The sequence below is a fragment of the Falco peregrinus genome, chromosome 13, assembly GCF_023634155.1.
Source record: "Falco peregrinus isolate bFalPer1 chromosome 13, bFalPer1.pri, whole genome shotgun sequence".
Classification (NCBI taxonomy): Eukaryota; Metazoa; Chordata; class Aves; order Falconiformes; family Falconidae; genus Falco; species Falco peregrinus.
This window is the reverse complement of record NC_073733.1, coordinates 194,201-211,148: the sequence shown is the minus strand read 5'-3', so window position 1 is coordinate 211,148 and position 16,948 is coordinate 194,201. Positions and strand designations below refer to the sequence as shown.

General features: G+C 44.2%; 1 pseudogene; it reads right to left on the bottom strand.

Moving 5' to 3' along the window:
* Positions 1–15,437: 15,437 nt before the first annotated feature.
* LOC129785600 (ankyrin repeat domain-containing protein 26-like) overlaps positions 15,438–16,948 on the bottom strand; it is a 43,909-nt pseudogene continuing 42,398 nt past the window's right edge.

Here is a 16,948-nt window from a genome sequence, read left to right as displayed (position 1 = left end):
TTTAGGGGATCAAGGTCTCCGTGCTGACTCCCAGCACATCACATTTTGGCAGTGGCAGCACAAGGGCAGGTTTTCATTTTCCACATAGAGACTGTTGAAGCTGAACTGCTGAAATGAGCTCCCCGGGTTCTTCCTTTGAACCTCTTCCCACCCTTCACATGTCCCAAGAGCTCTCATGAATCAAAGAGCCAGCAGCAAAAGCAGCCCCTGCAGATCCTCCTCGAGAAGAGCCTTCCTACTCAGAGACCAGCTCTGTAATAAGCATATGGCCCCAAAAGCAGAGGGGAAGCCCCTCCAAAACACAAAGGAGTGGAGCCACTCATTAGAGGGGGCGATCAGAAAAGCTGACAGGTCTGTGTAGGGAGCACCAGGGGCCTGAAAAAATGCACCTGTCAAGCCACTGCTATCATCTGAAACAGCTGGCATTTTAGAAGACAAGGCAGCAGCCACATCACAAAAAAATAGAAGGGCAACACAATCAAGAGACAGGCGCCCCAGTGGGTCCAGGAACAGGCAGGTTTGCACCTCTGCAGCCATCAGCACTAGCAGCTCCAAGTTTCAATCGAGGCTCGGAGTTGCAGGACAGACCCCCTCAAGCCGGAGCTGTCAGGCTCACTGCAGAGCGTGTTCCCCGTCACCACGTGCGTTATAGGAGCAGCTCAAGATGGTGCAGGCTGGATGCGAGCAGCCTCTCTGCCAAGGACAAAAGCAAGACCCCAGTACACCCTGTGTGCCTTCCTCTCACACTGGAAAGTCTTCCCGGTGCACTCTGGCACCTGATCTCATTAGAAGGGAAGAGAAAGAACAGATGGAAACGCAAAAAGAAGCTGTCAGCTGCCAACCGCTGACCCCATCCTGACTCCATCCCTCTCCCCACCGCAGCAGGAACACAACTGGCTGCCCTTGGAAGGACAGCAAGGACAGCAGGAGAGGAGGAGGATTTCAGGGGGCAATAAACAGCAGGAGCAGATGAAATTTTGGTAAATAAGGGCTCCTTCGGTCAGGAAGGAATTAACCTGCAATCAGGAAAGACAGCACACAAGGACTGTGCCGTGCCTGGGAACCCTCCAGTTCCTGCAAGCAGCGAGGAGTGGGGTGCTGGCTGAAACAGCCGCAATGCCCAAAGCCTTTCCAGCACGCCTCTGCCTCCAGGCACCAGCCAACGCAGGAGCAAGGTCCCAGCACACAAGCTGGGGGCCCTAGCACGGCCTGCAGGAATCTCACAGCCTGCAGTTCAGGTATTCAAGTGTTCTAGGAAGCTTCAGCACACCCAGGTGACATTCTATAACCATGAGCGTAAGAGAAGGTATGTGTATCCACCATCCTGCCTTTCAAGGGGGAAGACATCCTTGCAACCTTCCCTTACAAAGCAGCACGTGGACTCCCAGGGCAACCAGGCCACAAAGAAGAAACCTTCCCAACTGCCTTAAACCAAGCCACCACCCTTTCCTCTGTCCTATAGACAGAAAAAAATAATTCCCCCCCTGCCCCCGCCCCCCCCCCATGCCAGAAGCAGCACATAAGACAGACCAAGGATGACACTGAAGGTCACAAATTTGCACTCATCTAATTACAACTCTGCCAGGGTCCAGGCAAGCTGTTGGATCTCACAGGGACTCAACTTTTCTACCCGCCAGGCAAGCCCAGCAATACTTCCTCGGGAAAAGACAAAGTCACAAGGGCCAGCAAACAGCTCCCATTCAACAGTGCTGTGAATACTATGGCGAGGCTTCTCTCTCCTCTCTCTAATGCCCGAGCAGCCCAGTGTTTTGAGCAGCACACAGAATAAGCTTTCTTAGTAGAAAATGATACCAAGTTAGTCTGGTCAAAGATAGGCACAAGAAGCATTACTGACAAACCTTGTTACTCGTACCCTTACAGCATGCTGGCTAGACCAACAGATCTTGAAAACACGCACCTGTAGCAGTCCTGAAAGGCAGGGAAACCAGCATCTCAGCTCTGTGGATAGAACCCAGGTGCAGATGATACTGCACAGGACAATTAAGGTAGAAGTTGATTATGCACCAGCTTTTCTCCAGCAACTGCTTACAAGCAGGGTCTTGTCCCATAGGAGGCACAAGGTGTCAGACTCCATGTTTGCTGCGGGCTGACGTGCCCAGCACATCTGCAGCCGGGTCACAGCTGCCTGCCTCTCTCACGCACCCAAAACCCTTGCAGAGGGAAATGAAAGGGCACTGAGCATCCAGCCGGTGCCTTCAGCCCTCGGCACCCTCTGTCACTAAAGAAAAAAAGAACAGGCCAAGGACAATTATGCCCTGGCACCAGGACCTTCTTCCTAGAGGCATCCCTCAGCTGAACTGCTGAGAAACAAGCACCTACAGTTTCCCTTTAGCACAGCCTCAAGGCAGATGCCTTCTTGTAACCCTCCTCCCTGGCTGCCACTCCCACCTTTTTAACTGGATGCTAATTTCTCCCAGACAGGCTCACAGGAACTTGCTGGGCTGCACGCCAGAAGATGGCTTCAGTTTCATTTCCCTAGGACTAGAAGACAGAGATTTCCAACCCTCTTTGCAACCTTTTTCTTTCCTGGCTGCTCTCCCCGGCACTGAGAACTCCTTTTACAAACGATAGCTCGTGAAAGATCCATCTGGGCTTAACCAAGCTAGCTACACCGAGCCTTCACAAGGAACAGCTGGGCGGCAAGGAGACCTGATGCATCTCCACAAGGGGCAGGTCTGGGTAACCAGCCCAGCAATGAGACTGGTCAGGCAGCCACCTCGTGAGGAACACTTCTGCATCAGCAAGGGCAGCGGCAGCTTTGCAGGCCGACTCTGAAAGGCTCCAGCTGCTGACAGAACACGGCTCCCCGCTTCGCTGCTTTGCAAGCCCTCCCTGCCCGAGCACAGGCAGCAGCTCAGACAGCAAACTTCCCTTCAGGCAGGACACTGGAGTCTGTAACGGCAGCTTCGGTCCCTGGGCTCAGCTTTGCTCCTCTCCACAGCTCAGAAAGCTTTTCTGCCTCGGTGGGTGCACTGGTCCCTCCCTGCCCTGAACTCGAGAGGGAACCCTGGGAGGTCAGACCAGCACCTCCACACTGTCAAGCCTGCTGGGCTGCATCTCCGTGCTACCCACAGTACCTGCACAGAAGGGCAGCCCTTGTTCCAGCCTTGCTGGCAAAGTCAGCTGAAAAGCAGCTGGGGAGGAGCATTCACTTGGGAGAGCAGGATTTCTCCTTCCCAGTGAGCAGCAGTCGCAGGGCAGCAGGCAAACTGGCTGACATTTGCCAAGAGCTCTGAAGGTGCAAACCCCTCCAGAAATGCCCATCATTAGTCCTGCTAGTCTCGGCCCACAAAGCTGGTTTGTGTTTTGAGAGAGCCCAACTCTTACTACACATCCCTGTCCCTGGGAACTAATCCCTCCTTGCCTTAACTGCCCATCTGAGCCCACAGCAGCATTTCAAGGCCTACAAACACCCGGCATGAAAGGAAAACAAAGGTCAGATCTCAAGTGCAGCCTCTCCTGGGGATGCATGCCCCACAAGAAACCTCCTCTCATTAAGGTCATCACCCAGGTAAGCCTGCCACAGCTGCTCCTGCAGAGAAGCGATACAAGGAACTCCCCAGCACCCCCTCCCAAAGCCTGCTCTGTCCCCTGGCAGGGCAAGTGCTGCTACCAGCAGGGACTCCCTGCCCTCCCAAACGCCCCCCTCAACATTCCCACTTGCCCCAAGTCTATGTACAGCTCCATCTGGCAATGCCACAGCAACAGCAGTTGTCTTTGCAGTAAAATAAAATAGGCAAGGGGTATATTTTTAGAGGAACATAAACCTGATTTTCAGTGATACTGGATAACCGCAGCTCTTACTGGCTTCAAATGATATTTTGGGCACTACCACCTCAGAAAACTCAAGCTTTCCATAGAAACAATGGAATTCATCCCCAAAACAGAATAGTTTTCACACAGAGAAAAAAGTATTCTGGTCAGATTTAAAGAAAACCTTGTGTTGCACTTACACCAGAAATGGATGACAAGTTTCAAAGCTGTTTTTAGGAGGGCTTTGACCTGAGGAAAGGAAATAAGCAATCAGTGAGGTAACTCACTGCCACACATGGAACCAGCTAATGTATGAAGATAACAGAGGCAAAAAATGTTGTCAGTCTCTCAAGTGGTGTATCAAATAACATTTGGTCTGGGTAAGAGAGAGTTCTAAATTCCACCTCATCCCAGGTTTGACAACACTGATTAAAACCCCCCAAATCCTACAAATTACTGATCATCAGCTCCATCGGTGACAAAAGGAACTAGCTGTTAGACCATGTCCAGATATTTTCAGCACCATATTGTCTTCTGAATGTGGTGCCGTTTACTCTATACCTTTCTCTATGGCTATCACCAAGCGTTATTAGAAGTGAGTCAGGGACTGCACATGTGCTAGTGCAGATCCACCTTCACCATTCCAAAGGAAACAATTCCATAACGACAGATTAGTGAGAAAGCAGGAATAAAGGCATTTTTATTTTTTATAGATATATCTGTTTTCAGAAAGGAATTCAGTTTATTAATAAAACTATTTTTGTTGAAGTTTAGCAGCAGATAGATAAAATTAGCTGGAGGGTTACTTACTTTCAAGTAGATCCAGTCTTCCACTCCTCTCCTGGCAGAAAAGAAAAGTACCTTCAGGTTTTCAAGGCACAGATTGTGTATTTCTTGTGGTATGAACTAATTTCTTTTAACATTCAGCTGTGCAACTCACCAGTTCCAAGAACTGCGTGTTATAGTTTGCATTCTAAGCTAAGTACCTTCCCTTCCAGGGCTCTTTTGTCTTCTAAATGCATCCTCCTTGGTTGTATTTCATGTTACTGTGTTCTCACTGCTTCTCTATAAATGAACATATTAATCCTTAATTTTCTAGGTTTCTTGCTCCATTTGCCAAAGAAGCATTTTTCTTCTCTCAGGAGCTGCAGATGCAGATTACCACTGTGCCAGCTTCTTCCTGTCTGGAGTGGTTCGGCAAAAGGAATTAGTTCCGGAAAGTTCATAAACGTCTATTTTCTTTTCACTTCTACTACACTCCACAGCTGTCTCACTGTGCTCTTGTCACTTTTCTTTCGAGTATACTTATGAAAACCCATCACAGCAGCTAAGGTCTGCAGGGTTGGAAAGCTGACCTGCCAACACAAGGGGCAGAAATACGGGAGGCAATCTTTCTCCCATCAAATAACAGTTCCTCCACAACCCTTTTACTGTTTGGGATATCCCTGAGAAAATGCAAAGCCTCAATTTTGGCTTGTTGCAGCATTCACAGTGATGGAGAAAAAGCTGTCAGGATTCACTTGTCAGCAGCTTAGGCAGTTGTGGAACTTGAGGTCCATTTGAAAATGCTTCAGTTATTTGTATGCAGTAGACCTAGATGCAAGGGCATTAAAATCTGGCATGAAAGCCTATATGAGCAGGATATGCTCTAGTCTGAAAGAAGACAGGTTTTGATTGAGATGAGATGAAACACAGACAACTAGAAAGAAGTACAAGTGCAATACAGCGGGTTGACTTCACGTTTAAAAACATGGCACATCAGTGCAGAGAAAAACTAGTCTGTAGCATCCAATTAGAGCTGCTGCATTTTTCTAAGCTGTCCGGCTTACTCTGCATCCAGGCAAAACAGTTCACAGAAATAGTATATTCCCTTTTTTATGTATCACTTCAGGAGAAAAGGAAAAAAAAAAAAACCCCAGACAACAAGACACACAAACCCCCAAAACTGTTGCTATAGAGGTATCATCTACAGAGATAAAGAAGGCCTAAAATGAAGCAAGAATTCATAGAATCACCTTTCTAAATCTTCAGCTGCTCAGTCTTGAAAATATGGGGGAAGAAAACTGAAATGCATGTGAGTTAGCATGCGGTTGCATAAAGCTATCCATGAGATCAACTAGGACTCTAGGAATTTCCAGAGAAGTTGATCCCACATCTGCTTTCTCCCTACCTGTGAGAAAGGACATCATGAAAATCAACCGTCAGACAGATGAGATTCCTTCTCCCTTTGAGTACTGCATCACCACAGAGAGCCCAGCACCCCCAGAACAGCAAGAGAGATGAAGGAACCGGCACTTACTGCCACAGAGCATTTCCAGTCGGTTTGATACTGCAGGTCAGCTACAAGCAACAGGATCCAACTCACGTTCAAAGAGCTCCAGCTCTACGTCTTATTGAACAATGGAAGTGGTGCACTCTGGAAACTCTAATTTAGATGTCCCACTATATATGCTGGTAAAAGCATATATATATATATATATACACATATATATATACACACACACACACTGATTATTCAGACATAATCTGGGGTTTGCCTCACACCTCCTGCAATGAAGCTACTGATACTTACCTATCGTCACACATACAGGGCATTGCAAACCAAACCACCCTTGAAACAACTCATCAGCAACTAGTAGACTCTGTATTAAAACTGTAGCAGTATTAATATTTGATGTCTTCACAGCAGTAAAGATTTATTTATTTTTTTAAAAGCAGAAAAGTCTGAGAAAGCCATTATTTGTCACGGGATGATCCAAAGGCTGTTAATCTCCTGTCTACACCTTAAAGAAAGAAAAGAGGAGAAAAATCTAATTTAAACAAGTGTTATTAGGGATAAAAAATTCAGACTGATGTTACATTAAATTATTTGGGAGGCTGAGGTATCCAGCCATGGTCTTCAGTATAAAAGAAAATTATAGGGTCTATCAACTAGAGAAGCGGTGCTCTGAGCCTATGTGCTGGCATGCTTACAGGTTTTTTTAATGTCTGGCAGGATGTTTTACAAACTAAACTCAGCAAGATGACGATTCCACCACAAGGTGCTTCAGATGGTTTTGCTAATAATTTTGATCAGCTGAAATGGAGAAAAACATAGCTTCATTTATTTGGCTTTTCCAGAACCTGCCAAGTCTGAGCAGAACCATTAATTTCCCCCTTCTGCATCTCCCCCACCTTCTTCCAGAAAAGACGCACTTCAATTTTATTTTTTTTCTACAAGTATTCTGCATAATCAGCCTTTGTTCCCAAAACAAACTTTGGTCATTCTTTGTTCACTTCCTTTGCTAGAAGGAAGTGCCATTTCTTGAGAATGTTCATTGGAGGCTGGTACTGCTACTGCTGCAAACATGGGAGTGCTAACCACATCTGCTGGCTTTTGTTTTAAGAGCCTTTTAACCAACTTTGTTAATGGACTGAATGCAATTTAGATAGGGAACTTGGCTAAAATGTAGCTTCAATTGGCTATTAAAATTTAAGAGCCAACTAAGACAGCTAATTGCAAAAAAAGCTCCAGTGATAATGCTAAGCAGAATTAGTAATAGCAAATGACAGTCTGTCTAGTCTTATTCCCAAAGGGAAAGAAACTCTTAACTAAGAAGTCAACCAGACAACGTGCGGAAAACCTAATTGCATTACTGTTATTATGGCATCCCAAATCTGGCAGCTCACTAGGATAAAACAGTGAGTAAAGTCTGTCAAACTACTCAGGAAAGCAACTGACCCCCTTCTTAATGCTAGCTGTAACAGACATAGGGAATTACATTATCATTTTAGATTAACTTATTGGGAAATATTCCTGTAAAAATTAGCAAAGCAGCACCATCTAAAAAATATCTTATACCCATCCTGAATTTGATTCTCTCGCCAGATATTTTAGATTAAGGAAAAAAAATATAGAAACAATGTCTGCAAAGCGTTCAAGCACTGAAAGAAGCATTCCGTGCTTCATTATCAATAGCCTCATTACACCATCAGCTGAAGTGCCGACTAGCTCTCCTGTGAAGATTTATCATGTATAGTGGCCACTCTGAAACATAGGTAGCGGAGTCTTTTACGTTCCCTACTCAAGAGTCTCCCTGCTGTGCTGGAAATGTCAGTCCGTTTTTTTCACGGCTGTGCGCACAGATTGGAAACAGCAGGAGAGCTTGGGAGCATGACTGCAATACCAGCAAGGACACTTGTCTTCACGGCACTGCTCACGTGGCTCTGGGAATGCAGGACCCTGCTGTTCTCTAATATTTACACACACCTGGAGCCATCAGGAGCAGCAGATGCAGTCTAAAGGCAGCTTGCTTCTTTTGTGTTGGGGGCTTCACTTTCAAACAGGGATGGCAACAAAATCCTACTGTTTCCCTATCCCTGTTCTGCAAAACAACACACACGTGTGCAAGCACATACAGCACGCGGTATGTACAGTAGCACTGCAGGGATTATCACAGCCTTCCGCTTCGCTTATCCTGACCATCCCACGCTTTAAAACATCATTGCAGTTCACAGTGAGCCAAAGACGTTCTTGCTTGCCAAGACTGTAGTTTTGCAGTCTCTTGTGAGCAACGGCAAGCCCTGAAACAACATTCACCTCGGATGGAAAGCACCCTTTTTCTTCGCAGAACACTTGCCAGTACAAACTTTTTCCAGGACTTTTTTGGGGTGGGAAGAGGCAGGGATGGCTTACGAAATCTGCACCTCAGAACATACATTTCAAATATATGGAAATATCTGTGCTTCCTGCATTTGGCTTTGGCAGTCTCAAAAGAAAACACACTCCTTGTAAACTTCAAAATAAAGAGAGAAAGTTTACTGGTAAATAAGTTACTAAACCAATTAAAATGTCAAACAACTAAAGTACAAAAGGATGACATTAACTTTGAGTATGCAAGACAGCAAGAGAATACCATATGCTTTCCTGACAACAGTTCTTCGGAAGAGTGTAACATACTTTTTGAACAAAATGATTAAACCAAGTCATTAAAATGATAGTTTGGTTTGAGGAGTTTTAAATATGAGAGAGGCTTTAGCAGTCCTGTTTTTGCATCTGAAATGAAAAGAATGCTATGCTTAAAGTCACCAGCCACACTTTGCTGATTGAGTCTGTATAGCGGTCAGAGTAGAAACGAACTTTTAAATATGTTATTCCAGTTTTATTTAGAAAAAATGGATTCCCTTGTTTTCAAAACACAACCTCAGCATTCATTCAACATTTTATGCTACAACATATTTATTTCAGTAACGATTCAGACATAAAATCAAGCTAGCAGAGCACTGGACATCCACACAAATACACCACCCACTGGCTCACATGCATTCATTTTGGTTTGCCGAGCTTCATAAAGCACTCTCCCTGATAAGGATAATGTTCATGCCCTAACTTTTTTTTTTTTTTTTGCAGTATCTAAATGTAAAGTAGTGATATTTCACACCAAAATTAAACACTGCATTTTTTTACTTACAGCTCTGAAAACGACTCAAAGCCAGGCAAGGAAGTACTTTTAAGAAAGTTTTTGGAAGGTTACATGCTTCTCAACTATGAAAAAAAGGTAAACCATTATTTTGTTATGAGAAGCACATGTGAGTCAAGCTTCCACTGGAACTAGACACTTTACAAAATTATTAATAATTACAGCTTTTCACTAACATAAAAAGAAAACCTGAGGGGGCAGTTGAGAATGGACCTTGGGTTTTGGTTTGTGCTTTTCTTTGCCCTGGGCCCTACGTCTGAAATGCTGGTCTCCTCCTTTCCAGAGAAAATCTGAGTAATTAGAAAAGTGACACAAACACAAATACTATGAAAAAAATAACTAACATTCACTACCTGTTCTCCAAATAATTGTTTAAACATATTTTGTAACAAACTGGAATGCAAGGACGTGACTTTTGTCTTACATTCTCTTTTTTTAATTCAAACGCTTGAAAAATATTTAAAAGGTGTCTCTACCATTTCAGACTTCCTCTTGGTGTACATCTAAGTGGCCCTCAATAGGACTTACTCAAAATTAGAAGAAATCAGATGCAACACCACTGTTCTTTATAAAGTACCCACAACAAAAGTAAATAAAGCTTTATTTCTACATTATAAAGCAGAAAAAAGCACTTTAGTTTGCCTTTAAGACATGAATTTGTGTATATAAAGAAAACACATCCTCACTTCAAAGTTGGCAAAACTTTGCATTCGTATTGAAGTATTCATAAATCATGCAAATATTTTAATAAAACAGCTATTTAATAAACATCTATTTTAATAAAACATGTATTCTTCAAAACAGGTACAAACAACATTTCAGGATTCATCACTTTAAAAGGAAAGAAATAGATTCCAGTGCTACAGTAACTGAAAAAAAAAGACAACCCAGAGGTAAGGCAAAGAGCAACTTAATCTGTTGTTCCATCTATAATTTACTTCTGGACTCCCCTTCTGGATGCTGTGCCTTTCTTGGCTTTTGGTGAGGTCATCTTCCGCCTTCTGGTAGCTACTGCATCAGCAATTCAAACAACAACAACAAAAAAAGACAAGACTTTCTAAAAAATAACAGAAACAGATCAGAAGAAAATACGTATAGTCTTAAAGAGGACAGATCGACTCAGATCATGCATTTAGTTTTGACGGGGGGGCAGGCGGACACATGACAGGGACTCAGAAGAATTTACCACAACTTCTGGGCACAACATTTTTTCCTGAAAAACATGTTGTACAATTCAGCTTCTCAAACGGTAGCATTGCATACCTTGGAGCCAACTTAATAGCTCAGGTCCACTAAAGGATGAAGAATCAGATCCTCTTCAAAACCTAAACTCCTCCTTCGTCCCCATGCACCAACTTTTAGTTCCGCATTAAGCCATTTTTGGTGCTCTTTAGCCCTTCCGCTAAGCTGATCCAGCTCCACAATCTGGCAAAGAACTTTTCTTTTGTCTAATAGTTTAGCGAGCTGCAGCATCTCAGAGCATTCTGAATGAAACTTATACAAGGGAGGTGGAAGGCACACCGGCAGAAAAGAGGAAGAGTTTTGTTTGGCACTGTTGAGCTGTTAAATCAGCTCAGCTATCAGTGCAACTTCACCTACACATTTCAAGCTACTATTTGGCAATATTTTATTAGCAAGTGTAGCAAACAGTGCCATCTAAGCAAGATTCCTAACAAACTTGGCAGGCAGGTTGTTCGAAAAGACCATACTCAAATGCAGCAATAAAAAAACTCCCTGCACTTTGATTCTTTCCTGCCCACTAACAGGGAAAAGGGGAAAAAACCCAACAAAACACCACAGCTCATTTCTGTAAATCACATTCAACTGTAGTCACTTTGAGAAAAAAATATTACTTACCATAAAAATTGCTACCATTTTCGCAAATGCAGTAACAGTAATATGTTTTTCATCTCTTAGCCACAGTATTATTTGGTTTACATTTTTTTTTATCCTGACTTCCCCCTTGCAGTCAGTATGCCTAACTATTTAAGTTCTTGCTTGTAAAGCTATATGTAACTCTACAGTTCCTGTTAACCTTTTAATCTGGAGTACTGACAAAGAAAAAAAGATAAAATTGAGTTTCATGGAAGTCTGTAAGAAAGAAGCTGCTTGCGTAAGACAACAGCCTTTGAGCAGTAGGAGTCACGGATTGTCCAAGCTCAATGAGTATGTCTGGGGGAAAGTAAGAGGTGGAGAACAATACAAAGCAAACCCAAACAGTTTTGAGGCTGCCCAAAGCCAAAACCACACCAAGAAAAGCAGCAAACTACTGCAAACAGTTTTGCTTTCCCGTTTGCTTAATTTTACACAACTTAATTTGCTCTGAAAATGTTGATTTGAAACTAAAAATACCAAAATTAGCTTTGAAGAATTCTAGTCTTGAAAATAAAATGGAGAATGAAAAAATATTCTTGTTCCTTTTTTGTCCAAAAGCACTTGCTGCAGCCAACACATAACTATAAAAAATTGCCAGACAATACATCTTTGATTAATAAATCACTTTAAAAAACCCAACACAACGGACAGCTCTGGTGATAGTCTCTCATTGAGCAGAGCAGCTTTACCAATGAAAAATATGTTCTGGCAAAACACACCGCTGCCTCCCCCCCAGCTGCTATGTAAAAGTCAAACCCATTCTGGTACCCTTACGTAGCTAAAAGATATACAAGCAGGTATCATAAACGGGAGTAGTAAATTAACTGTGTAAATCTTTCCTTCTCTCAGCTAAATTCTGGTTTATGTTCAAGAATTATTTTATAATTTTCAAAGTCACAGAAGTATTTCAGCTACTATAACTGAGAATTCTAGCAATAGACGGTTCTCCTGAGTTTTCCAATGGAGTATTCAGTGGTATGTAGGTCAAGCTGTCCTACCAGCTGCATGAGCTCAAAGTTTTCCTCTCTCCACCCCTCCCGAGATTTTTTTTTTCCTGGCATCTTTGTATTGCAACAGAAAGCAGAGAACGACCCAAGGTTTCTCTTCAAGAAAATACAATAACCTGATCTTTTCCCCTTTCATTAATCCCCACTGGTTATGACTGAGGTAACCGTGATTTTTCTTCGCATCCAATCATAAGACTGTGTGATCAAACACGGCAAAGACAGGTCAAGTTCATGGTTCTGCTATCACAAAGGTGGTCAATATGAAAATGATGAACTTCAGCAGGAAGGTGTCGGTTTATAGAGAAAAAAAGAAATGAGTTACCAGATTTTCACGTTTGTATTTCAAGAATGTAGTGTTTCATGGCTGTCACACACAATACAAGCAGCTGCAGCTCACCCATCCCTCATTCAGCAAGGGCTTACCCATTTCTAGTGCCTGTGCTGGAACATCAAAGAGGAGAAGACAGCTGCCCTGTCTCTGATTTGTCCTTTATGTTTATTGCATTAATGGATTGTTTTCAAGGCTTTTCTAAACTGTTCCCTCTGCAGAGCATCAGTGGAACGGAGTGGCAGCGATCAGCAATGAATCATAAGCAAACGCCTGGATGTTTCAGGAGTCAGGCCTTGCTGGGTAGACATACTAGTGCTGCAGCAGCACTACTCAACCACTGCTCTGCCAATGAGAAACTGAAAAACTCATGTTTTGTAGCCACAATTCAACGTGGTATTTTGAAGACAGCAAAACCTGGGAAACTCCTGACACATTTGCTCATGAGGAAAAAGCAACTGGCATAATAAGGTTTTCTGAAACAGAGTTGTTTATTCCATACAACTGACTGCAAAGATCTGCAACCTGCTTGGAGCTACTGACCCCAAAGGGTTTCTAATGTACCTGAGCAAAGAAATCAAGAAACACGCTTGCTTTCTCCTTTGGAAAGAGATCAGGAAGTTCCTGAACCTGAACTTGACTGTTGGGGCACAAGCCAGAGAAAGCCTTGCTAAAGCCAAGGTAAGCAGCACGCACTGCTCTTCCTCTGTCCACTCAGTTACTCACACATCGCTAGAAAGGTACCAGGTTAGTGCGGCATGATTTCACCCTGTGCAAACCCATGCTGACTCCTCCCTACCAACTTCTTGTCCCCAATCTTTGGAAACAGCTTCCAGAGTACGTGCTCCGCCACCTTCCCAGGCAGCACGGTGAGGCTGCAGTTCCCAGCTCCTCGGGCTTGCCCTTCTTGAAGATGGGACAGACATTCCCTGTCTTCCAGGCCTCAGAGCCTCCCCTAAGTGCCATGCCCTCTCCTGCTTCATCAGGAGTGTCCCCACAGTGACACCGGGGACGGACTTTCGAGCGCAGGAATTGCCTGGCCTTCTCTGTACCGCCCTCACGCCTCACCATAACTGCCATCAATGCCGGTTATGGCAGATGCCAACACCGAATTTCTGTTCTGCTGCTCCACCAGCCAAGAGCTCTCCCCTCTCACTAAGAGCTGGCAGCAGAGAGCGGTGAAGAAACTTGAGCACAGGCCACGTCTGAGTTTATCACAGTGACTGACAACACAACGTGAATGTCAAGATGTTCTGTCCCTGCTTCCTCTGTGGAGAGACACTAGAAAGCAGCAAAAGCTGAACTTCTCTTTGACCACTCTGGTGCAGGCTGGAGAAGTTTCTTTACACCTTTTTCCTTTGCAGGGGATCAAAACCTGTGCGATTTCCCAGCGTTCCACGGCCACCAGAAGCTCACCTGCTACCTTCTGCCCAAACCACAAGGAGGACTGCTCTAAAATACAGGGAAAGTCTGGGAACTGATCACGAGTACCCCAACACCAGCCTGTGGCCTTAACACAGTTGTGGAAAAGGACATACACACATGCTGGCCTTTTGCCTGGCCTCCAGGACAGGCTGAAGGTGCAGCGGCGAACAGAGCTGAAAGGAGCAGAGCGCTCTGGAGAGCTGTACGGTTAGGGAAAGGGGTAGAAAGTGATGTCAAGAAGGGGAACGATAAAACAAAGACATATATTAGACGACAAAGTTTATTAAATTTCAAGCTGAAACAGAATACCTGGAATTAAATACAGTATATTAACTTCACAAATATGTATTCATATAAAGAGGAACAGCGTCACAGCAACATTCATTGCTTTCCTCACTGCCTGTTAACTCAGGTCCTTGAATTAGTGGGTAAAACCCCCAGATTTTTCCAGTCTTAATTGATCTCGGGACAACCATTCTTCCTTTCCCAGAACTGGGACTTTGTTCTGTCATCTTCTGATCACTACTGACTTCTGTGCACAGGAAATGACAACGCAGATCTTCAGTAACAGGTAACTCCCTGAAATAAGTAAACCTGCTTCTTTTATTGACACAAATGTCCCAGAACACTGGCTACCATCTGGGCTACCGCCACCGTACCGTCAGCTGCTAGCAGCAACAAAAAGATTGGCTGCCCTATCATACAAGGTTTGGAAAGTGCTGAGGAGACTGGAAGTTAATACTTTAACGTTCATTTTTCCCGCACATGAAGTGTTTCAGGTACAGCGCAGCTGCCGATGTAGTAACTGGGAACGTCTACAGCTGCAGCGGCCTTTAACACAAACCCCAAGATGAATACCGTGAGGGGCCACGGGCACAAACGGAAACACAGAGGGCTGGGGCTGAACGTCAGGAAATGCCTCTTTCCGATCAGGGTGACTGGGCACTGGCACAGGCTGCCCATGGAGGCTCCATCCTGGGAGATACTCAAAAGCCAGCATGGTCCTGGGCAACCAGCTCTGGGCGGCCTTCCCTGAGCGGGGGAGCTAGAACGGATGACCTCCAGAGGTCCCTTCCAACCTCACCCGTTCCGTGGTCCTGTGATCCAAAACAAACATACCAAACCCACCACATAGCTCTCTCTGCACTGCTACACACTCACAGTAATGTTAAACCTAAGGCGCATAAGGTGACAGCAACGTGAAGTGCCCCGTCCTCCAGCATGACCACTGGTAAAGATTTCACTTTATCGGCAGAAGCAGTCACGGCATCTGGACTGAAGCAGCAGGCTCAAATCACATCAAATGATGTCCTAAGCATTAAAGTAACACTGGAAACATTAAAAACACATAGGGTGAAAGGATTAAGCAGAACAAAGGGAATGCTTTTGTTAAAACACAGAACATCAGTGGAGAAAAAATAATGCTTCTACGTTAACAAGAAACATTTTGACAATTCTGTCACGCTCAAGAATCAAGGTGAGTCATTCTGCTAGTCCGACAAAAATAGGTGTGCTTCTCGTGGCGAGTGCAAAATAAAACACCTATGCATCAATAAGCCAACAGGCAAGTGCAATGTGCTTGACATCCATTTAATAGAATTCACATTCGGACTGCAATAAACACATTTTCCCATCTGAACTGTGGGATGAGAAACTATAGACGCACTATGTAAACAAAATCCTTTCCGGAGCTTTTTTCCCAGCATTTTGTTCAAATCAGGTAATTTTTGGTTAAAACATCGCGGTGCTCCTGTACTGCCCTGCAAAGGGGATCCTGTCAACGTGGATACTTTCTGAAGATCCGTCAGAAGATACCATGGGAGAAGCTCCAGCAGATCCAGCTTCAAGTTCAGCAGTGGCTAGGGAGAAGAGAAACAACATTCCGGTGTTGCTTTTACCCTAGACAGGGCCAAATCAGTCACTATGAAAACATCATGGATAACTGGAGAGACTACAGTCCAGAAAGAGATTTAAAAACTTCCAAGGGGACATAACAATCAAAGGGCTAGGCACAAAGGAAGAAACAATCTTTTTCCACATTTGCCTACCAGCCAACAGTATTTCTAAAGCCAGTGACAGAAATTCTATAGGCTACACACTGAACATCTTCAGGGAATCCACAAATGACTCCTGCTTGCACCAGTGCTAAACTGAGCGCCCCTGCAGACCTCTCGAACCTCCAGTATCTGTTTTCCTTGAATGTTCAAAGCAGTGATTTATTGGAACTCTGCTCCTAAAAACCAGCTTCTGCCTTCTCTGTGACAAACTTAAAAAGAATCCGCCGGTGAAAACGCAAACACCTTTGCAATGCAGTCAGGCCAGGACAAGTCTCCTAGCCTGGCACTTTCTTTGAGGGGCGTCTTTGTAACTCACCCTGGCAAAACCCTCTTTCCTCCACAAAAACACATACTCAAGGAAAGCAAGCCCACCTTTCCTGTTCTTCTCCAGCCACATTTTTCCGACAAGGTCCTGAAACCAAACGCACTCTATGACACCTAGCAGATGCACAGTCAGGTTCAAAATGCACACGGATGAAATGCAACGGCTTTGTGTCCATTCGGACACATGGAACGAGCTGTGAAGCTACAGCTGAACACTCTCTGTATTACCAAAAGCATGCAGGAACAGAAGGAAATTCTCGCAGGGGCTTCCTGCTTTGAAATAGCACCAGTCACTGCAAAGCAAAGCAGTGACTCTGGAGGAACGACTACCCTGAAACAGGTGGAATTCCTCTTTCGACACCTGGCCTCATATTATAGAGCATGTTTCATGCTATGTGTTAAAAGCATTCAACTCATCTGATGTTTGCCTAAGTGCTACTAAATGATCTTTTCCCAAAGAAAGGGTATCTTTCATCACTGATTATATTTTTCTTGCTTATTCAAAAAAGACTGCAACATATAAGCTACAAATACAAGCAATGGACAAGAAACAGCAAAAACCCAGACCCAACAGCAGAGAATGGGCGCGGTATGATGTAGTGCGGAATGCAACCGACGCACATGGAAGAAGCAGCGATGGCTGAAGTCTATAAACGTCTTCTCTCAGGGCTTCTTTTACGTTTGATGTTTGTGCTCAAG